Here is a 13,824-nt window from a genome sequence, read left to right as displayed (position 1 = left end):
CTCATGGCACTATTACTTATTCTGTGCTCATGGTAAGCACACTGATTCAGAATGCGAGCCTACATCATCCAGGCACAAACACTATCGACGTAAATAAGTATGTTTATCATACAACATTAAACGGGTCGGCCGCCATATTTGCATGACGTACCCACTGCAACTTGTTCCAGCTTTGTTAGAGCCATGTTCCATTCTGTTAGCATTTTGGCAAGACGCCTACACTATTTACAAAACGTATTAAACTTCACCGCGACATTAACTAATGGTTTCTCATAACATGCCGTTAGAGGCCACTATAAAAGACGTTTCGGAAAATGTCGTACGTCTGCGGGATAGGTAACTCGCTTGTTTATTCACATCGGCTACAATTGGAAACGAGGGAAGCGGTAACGCGTACCGACATAAAATACTAAGTAAAAGCGTATATCGCTGCATTACGGTTGCCGGTAATGTTGTTATGCATGTTTGGAATAAATCAGCTCTTCGCTTGCTGGAATTCTTAAAGCGACGAAATGCGAAAGAATGAATTTCATGGGAATAAACCGATAACCGATTGGTTTGGAAGCAGGTCATTTAAATGCGTGACCCATCATTAGGTCCGCGTGGTGGGCCGGGCGGACCCGATGGGCTCGCATAATCGACCTGTTAACATTTCGTCGTCTGCATAGGCAGGCACACGCCGGCAAGCGTATTTGCAGCAGTTTATTTTTACTGCGCACCTACTCGAATTTGGGTCTACGTGACCGCTCCTGGAAATTGAAATTGGTAAATGGATTTCCAGTTATGCCAGGTGCGTGATGCAATGCGTGAATGTAAAGGTGGTCACTCACTGTGATTATTCGCGTGTAATGTAACAATGCTGAATATGATTTTGGGCGTTATGGCAAAGGTTTACGCCGAAAATCGAATTTTGCTTTGTGCTCATGGTGAGTGAGCAACTGAATATGATAAGACTATTCAACCATTATACGAGTAGGTATATATTTAACCCTTTCAAACTGATTGAAACTTAAAATATCAATTTCACTAAAATAAAACGTAATATTTTTTTTTAATTAAGTTAATGTAAACTTACTGTTTCAGGAGCAACGAACATTTTACATACCTGAAAAAAAGCAAACAGACCACTGTAATGGTTATAAAAACAAACAACAGTAAAAATCATAGCAATGACTCGTACAATAAAAATTCAGAGCCTCTGCTTTTGTTAGTTTTCAAAATAGTTGTTATGTTGTACACTGTCAATTTATATTTGCTGTTGGTATTGCATGCATGTAAATAAACAGAATTTACAGAAAACTACCAGATAGTAAGGTAAGTTAAATTTGTGTAATTATAGGAAACAATTAGCGAAACGCGTTCCTAACGACCAAAAACATATTTTAATTTACGCGAGCTCACAAGAGAGGGTTTGCCCGTAATGAGACAAGCTCTACTTTATATTTCCTTGAGTGATGAATGAAAATCAGCAGCGTTCCCGCTTTCAGAAAACACGCCGTTAATTAGTCCATTCCAATCTTTTCATTTTGAAAGCACTCAGAAAATACTCGACTAAAATACAAAACGGTCTGGGTCCGTGCTCCGTGTCACTGATAAATAGCTGGTGGGTGAGTGCCCTTTTTAAACTTGTACCCCTCTTAAAATCCTCTCATGCCAAACTATGGTGCTATACGACTTGGCTACTCCAATTGTTTGCCTTAAAGATCCACTGTTCGAGACCGTTGATTGACTCGTTATCTTACGCAACCATCAACTAGAGTTGTGAGCTTTATGTCCATTCCGCACTTTCCAAATTAAAAAAGTATATTTGCACTCGGCTAACAGAAATACGACCGTAATAAAATGTTTTTTCGTGGCAATAAGCGAGCATTTTACAGCACATGTCTAATGAGTTTTTCGTCAAAGCTGAGGGATCATAAATACACAAAAATCTAGTAATTCTTCTTTGTACACGTTACATTCTCATAAGTTCTTCGAGCCGGATATTTTTTCTTAGTTTAAAGTTCTCATTACTAGATAATGATCATAGACACTTACAAATAGTAATTTATCAAAAAGTATTTATTCAAAAGCAATTCTTAGGGTAATTCCAGGATACATGCCCCAGTGGGATAGGTGCCGCGATTTTAAGTACACTATGTTACAAGCAACTTAGCCCAAAGTTATAGTACGTATAATAGGAAGGGACCTCCCCGTACCACTTTTCGCCTCGCAACCCATCAAAGAGGGCGTTCGTTTAGCCAGTGAGAGCAAAAATCTTCCGCGGCCAGACCTTAGCGAGCGTCAAAATAATATTGGTAAGTATTTTTTAACGGATTATTTTTTTGTCAGCTGTAAAATGAAGCAGATTTTTATATAATTTGATAGACTATCTTATAAATTATACGGGATAGATATGTTTAATTCGATTTTTAGTGTTATTATATTTTTTATTAAAAACGGCACCTATCCTATGCTAAAAGGATAGTTGCCTAATTTTTTTTGGGTATAGATGCCCTTAGGGCCATGTACCATGCACCTAGGGGCATCTATCCTAACCTACTCTTTTTGTCACAGGTAGCAAGTAAGAAGAAAAAAAGAATGTAGTACCGCTAACTTTAGGAAAGTAATAAATAGGGTGCCCTTCTGATCAAATTACCTTTTTACCCGACTGCGTTAAAAGGAGTAGTATTATTTTTAATAAAAATATTAAATTTCATTTTTAATTCATTTAATAACAAACAATCTTAAATAATAATACTTGGCTAGTTTGATTTCAAAATGCATTTGATCCTTAGAATTCAAAAACTGTATTAACGAGTCATCTATCCCTGCATCAGGCATCTATCCTTTGAAGCAATCATACAGTGAGTCTTCTATCCCCCACATTAGGCGTCTATCCCACTTTTTAGAGGTCAATTAAAATGGTATTTACTCAGAATCGGTATAACTTAAACTAAAATAATTATAGGAATATCATAGACGAAAGACCAAACTTTAAAGATACTAAGGTCAAATTGTTGATAAAAACTTACTGACTGAGTTACAGAGCTGTTTCAAAAAGTGGGGCATCTATCCTGGACTTACCCTATACACACTCACGATATTAACAAATAGCATTTGGTGCTTGTTTGCAACAATCAAGCGAAGTGTAGTCCATTAACCATTATCATCATTAACAGTTAAACAAAAACCTATTATTGAGTGCAACCCTTAACAGTAGTGAAAGATTATTTAGAATCATAAATAATAAATAAATGCCGCATGGCAAATACCCTCATTGATAATTCAAAGGTATAAAGGTAGTATTTTACTCGTAAATATTCTACCCGGTGAGGTATTATTCCTTAAGCCCTTCCTTTGCTTTTATTTGTTATTTGAAACTACATTTTCGATTCAGTTCAAAATACAAATTGATGTTTATTTTATTTCGTAAGCCTCAGGGATTAATGGACACGTTTGCTTTTTTAAAATTTCATCGAGGCAGATATCGATATATAAGTTTATAAAAAGACTAAAAAGATAAACTGTAACAATATTCAAGTACTTTCAAAGAACGAAGAACAATACCTTGAAGAAATAACTAAGGTAAAGGTATAGACGAATGGAAATATAATCCGCTCTTCTGATTCGGATTGTGCTCGCAGCCAGGATGGAACTTAATGATTCGGTGGACCAGTAATCTCGATCGGCAAGAAAATAACCGTCTGCTTCGATCTAGCAAAGCTATTGAGATCAGATAGACGAGCAATTGTATTGAAATTATTTGGAACATTTCAATGCTTAATAAATAAACGGTCTAGCAATCAATATTCAAGCTCCGTAGCTAGTATTTACTGGAGCGTAGGGCGTGAGACTAGCCCAAAAGTACGCAAATTGGCTAACCCTTGTCTTAAACGGATGGGTGAAACGAATGGAACTATTACCTAACTTCAATAAAGACGCGTGTTTCAAAGACCAGTGAATATATCTTATCGAGCATTTTAACATTAGCCATCTACGTTATGTATAGGTACTAACAATTTATCAGTTTTTTTTTTTCAGTTTTAACAATTTTTTACATTTGGCCTTGAACTAGGATATTAGGCTACCTTTTCAACCGACTTCAAAAAAGGAGGAGGTTCTCAATTTCGACCCGTATGTTTTTTTTTTCTATGTTTGTTACGCGATAACTCCGCCAATTATGAACCGATTTGAACAAATCTTTTTTCGGCGTATAGGTAATACCTCAAGGGTGGTCCCATTTAAATTTAATAATAGAAAACACAACCCCCAAGGGTGGAAAATTGGGGATGAACTTTTTTATACGCAATATCTCCGCCGATTATGAACCAATTTGAACGATTATTTTTTTGTTGAATAGGTATTATCAAAAGGGTGGTATCATGCGAATTTAAAGAAAATATTTCACCCTATTTTTTAATTTTTAGTTTTTTTTTTGTGTTTACGCATTTGAAGTCGGTTTTATTTTTTTTAAAAAGTTATCTCGTAAAAATCTTTGAAGAGGGTGAAGTAGGAGATGAAAGTTTGTGTATGGCGAACCCATCATTCCTCAAGTTAGAAATATGAAAATTCATATTTATGCTTTTGGTAACAAGTAAAGAGTGCTTCAGAATAGTTTAGATTTTACGAGCATGTTTTAATAGCGGTTCGTGCGATAGACTTTCTAGGACACAACGAAATCCACTCAGGCGAAGACGTGGGCAAAAGCAAGGATATAATAAATAAGACTATCTTACTATCTAATTTTGTTATGTTGTCACTTTAGCTTATTACGAGAAGACTCTATCGATATTTTGCTCTAAAGGCCTGGTGCACTTCNTGCACTCCGCTTGTAGTCACTATTTTATCCCTGGAAATGATATTAGTATTCGATACGCCATAAACCCGTACTCGTCGTAGCCTACAGAAAATGGAACTGAGAAAACTTGAAGACTACCGAACTAATAAAGAAAAGAAAAGTAGTTAGGTACCATTGCCATATAAAATAAGTCTTTCAAGTATTCAGAAAGTAAGCCATTAAAATAGTATATAAATATTTCTGTACTTGACAACGTAGACGCCTCAAACACCAAAGCCTAATTATTATAATAAGGACTTCAGATTGTAATTGGTCGGTCTATTCAAATTACAGTTCGCCTCAGTTCGGTCAAGTTATTTCAAGGCCCAATTCACTCTTTGTAATCTGAGAGGAAAACAAACTAATTAAAAAATATAGACTTCAATAATAAGATATTCCGACATTGCTCGGCCAATATTGGCCTGATTTCAGCAATTTATGTGGGTACCGCTTTTATGCGTCAAAGTAAGAATATCCCTGACATCTGCGCAAAGTGGTAAAAGCTCGTCATAAAAATAAGTACATAGCCACTTGCTTCGGTTACTTACGTAAGTACTATATAAAAAAATATAAGACAGCGGCCGTTCAGCCTGTAGGGGCGATTGCCAATTCCTATACAATTTCAGAAACGTTGTACTTTCTTGGGTCCCCACATAAATCACGGAGCGAACCGCTTGTTGCATCAATACTGTCTGCGAAGAGGATTTTTCTTTATACGGTTTGGATAAACGGCGGGCAATTGAAGCCATATATTCGGTAAATGATATTTGGACAATTGCTGCCAATTTAATAATTGCGGCTACATTACTGCAGTAATATAGGGATGTTTGGAATAATGTCACACTATGAATAACACATTTTATAATGACGCATTCATGAACACACACATACGAACTTTGTGTAATGAAGCTGACACAATTCTGTAACCAACTTCCAGGTACACCAGCAGAATGAAACGCGTTGACATGGGTCACAAACAAACAATTGATTGTAGTTTAACCCCGCTAACACCGGATCTCAAAAGGTAGGTACTATAAACTAGACTTACTTTCAGTTCTAGCCTAGTTCAACATGAAATACTAACTAATAGCACAGTGTAGATTAGCAAAGGCTTCGGTATTAACGGACTGCGCATTAAACACAATCCATTATGACCTAATATTGTTATGAAGGATTTATTTCGCTGGTTGTTTCATCTCAGCACGACACGGGTCGGATTTATAATGACCCACTTTTGGAGATTTGTACCGCGTTTAGCATGCAAGACCGCGATAACGAAATAAGACGAACTTTTATAATTCAGCCTGACTTTTCTCGGTTTATTAATATAGCTCGCTAGATGTGAAAGGGATGAATTTTTCTAAAAATGCGATGTCAAATGTAACTTATTTGCACAGTAGGTACCTTATATGTTTACTGTGGATGTTTTTTGACAAAAATACGGGGCAATGAGGCAAGTAAGAAGAAGCGAAGCGAAGCCCCTAATTCTTGTAACTACTAGTATAAGGACACAACACAAAAGAAATCAAAATTCATCAAGAAGATTTCGGTTTCGAAGACATTTAACGAATCGCCTTTGTTTTAAAGGTAACGAAAGAAGTATTTCAACGAAATCATAGTTATTAAATAACTAATATGCCTAGTTTAAAAATAAAAGTTACAAAATTCATCATAAACGTGCTGGTTTTTCAACCATGTAAAAGAAGCTATTTTTGTGCTGTTTGTCCTAAGAGGCGGTCATGTCCCGCCCGCGAATAATTCCGTGATATTTCGCTCGGTTAAGGCGCCGATGTCCATTTTGTGGAAAGCGATTACGCGAAGGCCACCATTCTCCACGAAAACGCCATTTTTACCGCACGATTAGTTTCTACCAAATCCCAGTACTACTATAAATAAGGTTACGGTTAATACTTACAAAAAACTTATCAAGGGAGAATGGTACTTTAGAGATCAGTGTACCGAGAAGCCAATATGTCAAATAACCGGTGGTCATATGTTAACGTAAATTTAATTAATAATTTTCTACTTCAAGCTTCTCACTCAGCATCACTTCTCAAGTAATTTAATTTAACATTCCGAAATATAATACTCGTAAATACTCTCTAAAATCTTGAAGCTTGTGACATGGTATTGAAATTCCCTCCTCGGCTAGTCATTTCGAATGTCTGGAAAAATGCTTGTACCGTGACAGACAGACGTACTACTCTAGTGTTACAGTATTTTAAATACGCGACGGCGTCAAACGATCGCGGTAAGAATTCTGCAACGCGAGAACGAACAAGAGCTTTAAAAGTGAAAATCGCACAAACGCTTAAAGAAAGGAAAAGCACATAAACACAGTATTACGATCGTACTCGTGGCAATAAGTAATCATAAAGGCCGTATCTCATATAAGCAAAGTGCCTCGCCGTTACGACTTGCGAGAACGTGAGCAGAAAGAACGCGACACGCGCTTATTGGCACACCTGCTTACTCGCAGCGTTTAACTGCGTGTTAAAATAAAAATATTTGGGTACCATTTTGAGAGAAAATATTTCTATTGATTCAGCGCTAACCCTGCCTGCCTTGTATTCATAGCAATAAAATAAGACGAAAAGACCAGCAAGAAACGTTTAAAGCAATCCGATGAACCACAAAAATAAAACTCATTGAAGACGGAAAATAAAAACTCAAGAGCCGCTGCGATATTTATTTGATACCCAACCCAGCTTTCACCCGACGATCCAATTCCTTAGGCGTTAGAGGAGGACACAGACATTTTTTATTTCTTATTTTATACCTACTAGTGTTTTAGAGTCCCGGAGAAAATCTCGTCGAAATTTCGGGAGATTACGGTACCTTTTCTCAAAGTAAAACCCACCCTCGGAAGTAATAGGTTCGTAGCTACTCGTATCAACATAACATATCGCATTTCAGATTCAAACACGACCGGGAAACTATTTCAACTTATACTATATCTGTTACGTAGTACATTACAAGTGCACGTGAGCTGAAAATGGTAGTGGAAAAGTGGGTAAATTGAAGACGGCTAGTTGTCCTATATATTCTAACACCTGCTGCGGTGAAACTGCGAATTTCAACGAAATTAACCGGAATCTTCGGGAGATAGCGAAACGTACCATTTTACGATCCAGATAAATTAATGAACAACTTTACCGACGCAGACATTCCTCACAGATTTAATCCGGATGCTTTCCGTGATTAGATTCCTCTAGTTTTTACATGGTAATTAGTTTTGGCAAAACAATAAAACAATTTTGCGCAGTATCTGCATATCCTGACGGATATTTATTTTGAGAAAGTTTTATAAAAAGGATAGGAAAGGATTATAACCAGCCATTATTTGCGAAGCAAAAAGATGAACAAAGCAGAATTAACAGTAACTGAACAATCCAACTAATTAGTATTCCCGGGCGACACCACGATGCGACTTCATAATTTTCCTGCAAAACTTCAAGCAGTTCCACTCCACTTTCAACGGTAAGAATTTAAACAATCCCCTAATTTTACTTTCAACAATCTTATAACTTGACTCACCCTTCCGGGCTCTATTAAATATTATCGACTGGGCGATCTGGAGCATTGTGGACATAAAAAACACGCTGCCAAAGCGAAAATTTCTTAAACCAAAGTACAAATTTAGCGATTCAGAGAGTAGGTAGGACCTAAGTATGGTTGCAAGTTATATTATGTATTAGGTATATGTAACACTGTAACAGTAATTCAGATAAATAATTCACATTCATACATATTACCAATAAAAAGAACGGGTATTGACTAACGTCCACACATGAACACAGTTTATAAAAGTTCATGACTGATATTGGAAATTCTTTTCAACAAGCGAAAAAACCGTTCAACTGAACTCAAAACTTTCGACACCGATGATGTTAGCACATTTGCTGTACCGGCCATCCGAACAATTCCATGAATGTGAAGCAGTCAGCTTGACAAATTCCATTTTGAAACAATAAAGAGCTTCAGTGGGTTTATTCTCGGATAGACAGTTGAGCAAACTTAGCTGGTGATGGTACAACAATACTTCGGTGAGATATAGATGTAAGGAAACTTTGGTAAAGTCGACGCCAATAGAATCTGCCACGAATATTGAAAACAAAAACGATTGAAACATTAACACCGGTATGTTCTGCTATTATAGCTAAAGCAACTGGAGTCTGACTAACCTTAGTACCGAATGTGCCGAAATTTGGCACAGGCCGAAAGCAAAGTATAGTTATTTCTGAACTTTATGAGATCATTGATAAAGGTTAATTTCTATTTCAGGAAGTTTTTATTATATCATGTTTGTAACATGTTTTAATAAAATCTATTGGCGGCGACTGTACATTTAACTGTACAGAGGATGTGTATGTGTTTGTATGTATAGATGTTTCTTCCGTCCTTCTTCACAAGCCATTACGTAGCTCCGCGTTCATCGGTCCTTTCTCCCGTAATTAACCCAGCCTTGAAAACTTTAAACATTAGCTAATTTACCCGACGGGACCGCGATCCTGCTCGGTTTACATGCACATAGGGATAGCATCTGTTCTGATTTTACTGGATATATCAGGACTATGACTTCCAACTTTTTGCTTAACATGACTTACTTGCGTGTGGACGAGCTCTATGTAGTCAAGTGAAGATTTGTTGTGGTTTTTCTAAAATGGCAGGGTTTTGTCATGCTTTATAAAATGTATATATGGTATTGGTAGCCCTACATGCACATAATGTACGTATACCATGGCTTACGGTCGCAGAAAAAACTTAATCTGCCACCTAATCTAACAATTTATCTGCACTAGCTTTTTTCACCTTGCGTTTTAATTACCACGTTTATTTCCTGGTATAGTTAACGGCATGCAGAGATTACCTTTGTTGTTGGCCGTTTTTATTAAAAACATGTTTGTTTTATAGCGTTTTTCATAAAGTACCTGTTTACGAGTGCATAAACAGCGTACGGTGCTTTAAACAGCTAGCTTCTGATCGCGGTTTCACGTGAGAGGTTTTCAGTTAGTTTCAGATATATTTTTTAACAATTTGTGTTAATAAAACTGTTGTGTGTCAATGATAGGTATTATATTATTGGTGAACTCATTTCAATGAGATAATTATGGCGTTAGGTATTCGAATTTCACAACAGATTATCTGCTGATATCGTTCAACAATAAAGTAATTAGGTATTGCAGATACAAACGATAATTTCGCACGACAAAGCGATTGCTTGGCGACAGGTAATTACATAGAAATTACTGAACCACAATCAGCTATCAGGTTGTCATTGTGCCAGACAACTTAAGTAAAATGTCTGCAAACAATATTCGAGTCTACAAAATTAGATTAGTTTAAAAATATCAGTTTCATACAATACTTTGTTTAAAAGCTCCAGTAGATTTTGTGCGCTACTTTTGCTCTAAATAGTGAACCAGTTTAATCCTTAGCAAAAGTTTGCCGGAGTATTTTCTCCAAAATGTTTTGTTCGATCAAGACAAAAAGTAGCTCGGGCTAACCCCGATGTCTATCACTGCCAAACAGTTCAGCGTTCATAGACATTTCAAGATCAAAGATTTATTCTCGTGTAGATCGACCGGGGCTAGAATATCTGTCAACTCCTAAATAGATTTGGTATGATAGGAATAAGATAGATTGTTCTCGTAACATATGCCCGGGATCTTTGTTTCTAAGATGAAAATAATAATAGGTCTGAGACGTAAATATTGCCCATTAAGTGTAAGCGAACAATGGCGGAGTGTTTTTACTGGTGGAACATTATCAATCATAGCATTCCGTGTGACATAAGTGGACCCTCTTCATGCGAGCTCAAACTTCCATTACTCACGAGGCCACACCCACTTCTGATACGTCATATACGTTGATAATGACATACTAAAGCTGCATCCACAGTCACATCACCTGCTTGAGGCAATGCAGCAGATTCAAAACTAACAAATACCTACACATAATTAAGTAATAGAGAACAACTCTGAAGCGACATAATACCAACATCTGAAGCTTCTGCGTTAATAACAATTTCTATGCAAAAGCATAATTATTTCAAAGCGCCATTTATTCGGCAGAGCAGTCCGGGTTTTAATTATTTTTACCTTATCATCTCTCCCAGGTTGTGTTCTTTTTGACGCGTTACTTCCACCGCATTCATATGCAATTTATCGTTGCTTATTACACATGCAGTTATAAGTATCGCTACATTTCAGTTTTATGGATCTGATTAATACCCTCAATCCATTAAAGAGCTCTAGCGATGCGAGCACGCACATTTTTTAAACTGTTACTATCTAATGGGCCAAAAGGAGTCGATCGAAGCTATTTCAACGGCTTAAGTACTCATAAAATATCATTCGGCTGCTAATATTTCAAAAGAGCGTATAGATTTATCACAATTGATGTAATGAAAAATCTCTTCTTTCTTTCCATTAACCTCTATTATGTCTATGGTTTGTGGAAGAAAATAGATTTAAATAGGGCCAAATGCTGCAGTTAAAGAAATGAACTAAGAATCAAATCGCAGACGGTGATGGTTTTTCTAACAAAGTATCTAAGAACAGCAACAAAAGATGTTGTCATAACAACAAACAAAGCAATTTAGTCGTTAACACGGATGTTGCAAATTAATTATTAGTGTTTTTAATTAGGGGCCTTATTGAACGGTCCGTTGGTGGGATGATGGCGAAGTGGCGCTCACCCGACTAACGATGGTTTGTTTTAATTAAACGCGGCTGGCCTTCCAGTGCGGACTCGGTCTTTCTTTTATAGCGTCGATCCGATGCGAAAAAGTATTTAGGGCGACTAAATTCATTAATGGCGGGAAGTATTCGGTTGTATACAGGGTGACAGGTGTAAAGGACGGGTTGCCAAAAACATTAACATGCAAATGTGTATTTTTCAGGACCTTATACTTAATATAAATTAAGTATCTTGTATGAGACATAATATTATTTCTGAAATTCCTACCTCAGAAATGGCTTTCATTATAATTTTAGAAATAATTAAACGCATTGTTTAAAAAATAGGGTAGATTCACGAAGACGATGCGCATCGTTACGTCACCCTACGAAAATGAAACGAGGTAGAAAAAATGCGGCAATATTGTAAATTTTCCGGGATGAAAATTCACAGATTTGCAACTTAGACGCATGAATACATTGTTGAAGTTTTTACCAACCTGTTTTTACACCCGATATTTAAGTGCAAATGTGCGGGCGTGTGAAGGGGGTAGTTGATTTTTATGGCGGCCGAAGGGGGTGATTCCTGTTGCTTATGGCGCATATAAACCCCCTCGCGTCGGTTTAGCAACTCCGCGAATACTCCAGTCGCGCTTGAGCCAGATCGCCTCGGAAAGCTTTCAAATTACCGAGATTCGTCTCGTGAATAGCTGTCGTAATGACGAGGAAAATTCTCGTACAAACGATGTAATATTATAAATAGCATTATTTAACGACGCAACATTAATTCCGCCCGATCCGGATTTCTGACTATTGACATAGAAATTCAAATTAACAAGAGCTGCCTGTGCAATTACTTTGGTGTCGAGCTTATTACAATACAATTTAATAATGGATGTCTTGGATAGGTCATTGGGTTTAACAAATATTTGTGGTGTAAATATTTCTTTACGTTAAAAAACACCTATTGCATAAAATAAATATTATTGTCTTTCATGATCTTCTAAACAAAAGCACATTGTTTCAAAATGACACAATCCTATTTTAAACATCCTAACTAGAATAACATTATTATACACTTATTTCAATGTACTCTACATTAGAGATCTCAACAGATAATCATACAGCTGATACAGCCAATTGCATCTTTGCCAAGCAAGAACTCCCCAAATGTAAATACTTATATTATGACAATTTAAAAGCACGTAAAAGTAAAAAGCGGAGAACGCGAAATCTTGCGAATTCTCATGTTAAGGCGATTAGAGTCCTCAATCCGCGTCAAATGGGCATTTTGTAAAGCCTACTCCTCTTTTACTGCTGGACAGAAATAGTTGAAAAAAATATATGTTATACAACAGTTCAAGGACTACATTTGTGACGTTTGAATTTTCGCTACGTCTCTTTGTTTTGGATTAAAAAAATAAATACGGGACATCGATTTTTTACTTAAATTCCCTACTCCTCCAAAACGGTAAATTAAATTTAAAAGATTTTTGCACGAATAGATTAGGAATTCTTTAATCTTTAAATGACACGTTGCGTTTTTCAATCGAACATTACTTTCATTCATAAATTTTACTTTTGATAAATTCCGAACGTTTTGCTGTTGAGGGGGCCTTCGCGGGGTGCGGGCNAATATTGCATTATCATCCGAATTACATGTATATCCAAAATTTTAACTCAATCAGTTGTTGAAGGATTTCTAATAAAAAGACGAGGTTAAACACATTTTCAGTTTATTCTTCATAAGTGACAGAAAGAGAATGACAATAGACAAAAGAAGAAACATTTGCTTTTTTAAACCATAGACAATACTACTATGTGTTCCAATACCTACAGTTGTCGTCAGGAAGTTGGTCTAACAAATTCAGCTTGCAAGATTCCACCCGAAGTTACCTACATATTACATGTTCAAATTTCGGGAACGGCTGAACCGACAAAAACATTAGAAAATAAAAAAAATATATATCCTGTACAAAATGTTCATGGATTGTGATATTTTTATTAAATACCTTTACGCCTGAGTTAAATGACACCGACATCAAGGTTCATCAATTCAAGTTTAAAATAATAGGCAGTAATGTCATGAAAAAAGAGCTTCTATTCTGTATCTACCTATGCCCGTGTAATTTTGATCGGTGTCAAATCGGAGTTTTCGTGCGGGGTGCGCGGGTGTTTCGCGCGGCGTGAAGGTCAAACGCCCAAGGTCATTGAGGACTCTAATCGCCTTAACTACCTTCCTCGGAGGGGTTGTGTGCTTACAGTGAGCGAAGACGATTCTGAATATTTTTAAACTTTGCCCTTAAACGCAAAATGATGGGTTTG

The sequence above is a fragment of the Ostrinia furnacalis genome, unplaced genomic scaffold, assembly GCF_004193835.3.
Source record: "Ostrinia furnacalis isolate ACB-3 unplaced genomic scaffold, ASM419383v2 OfSCF1242, whole genome shotgun sequence".
In the NCBI taxonomy this organism is placed as follows: Eukaryota; Metazoa; Arthropoda; class Insecta; order Lepidoptera; family Crambidae; genus Ostrinia; species Ostrinia furnacalis.
This window is presented reverse-complemented; position numbering follows the sequence as displayed.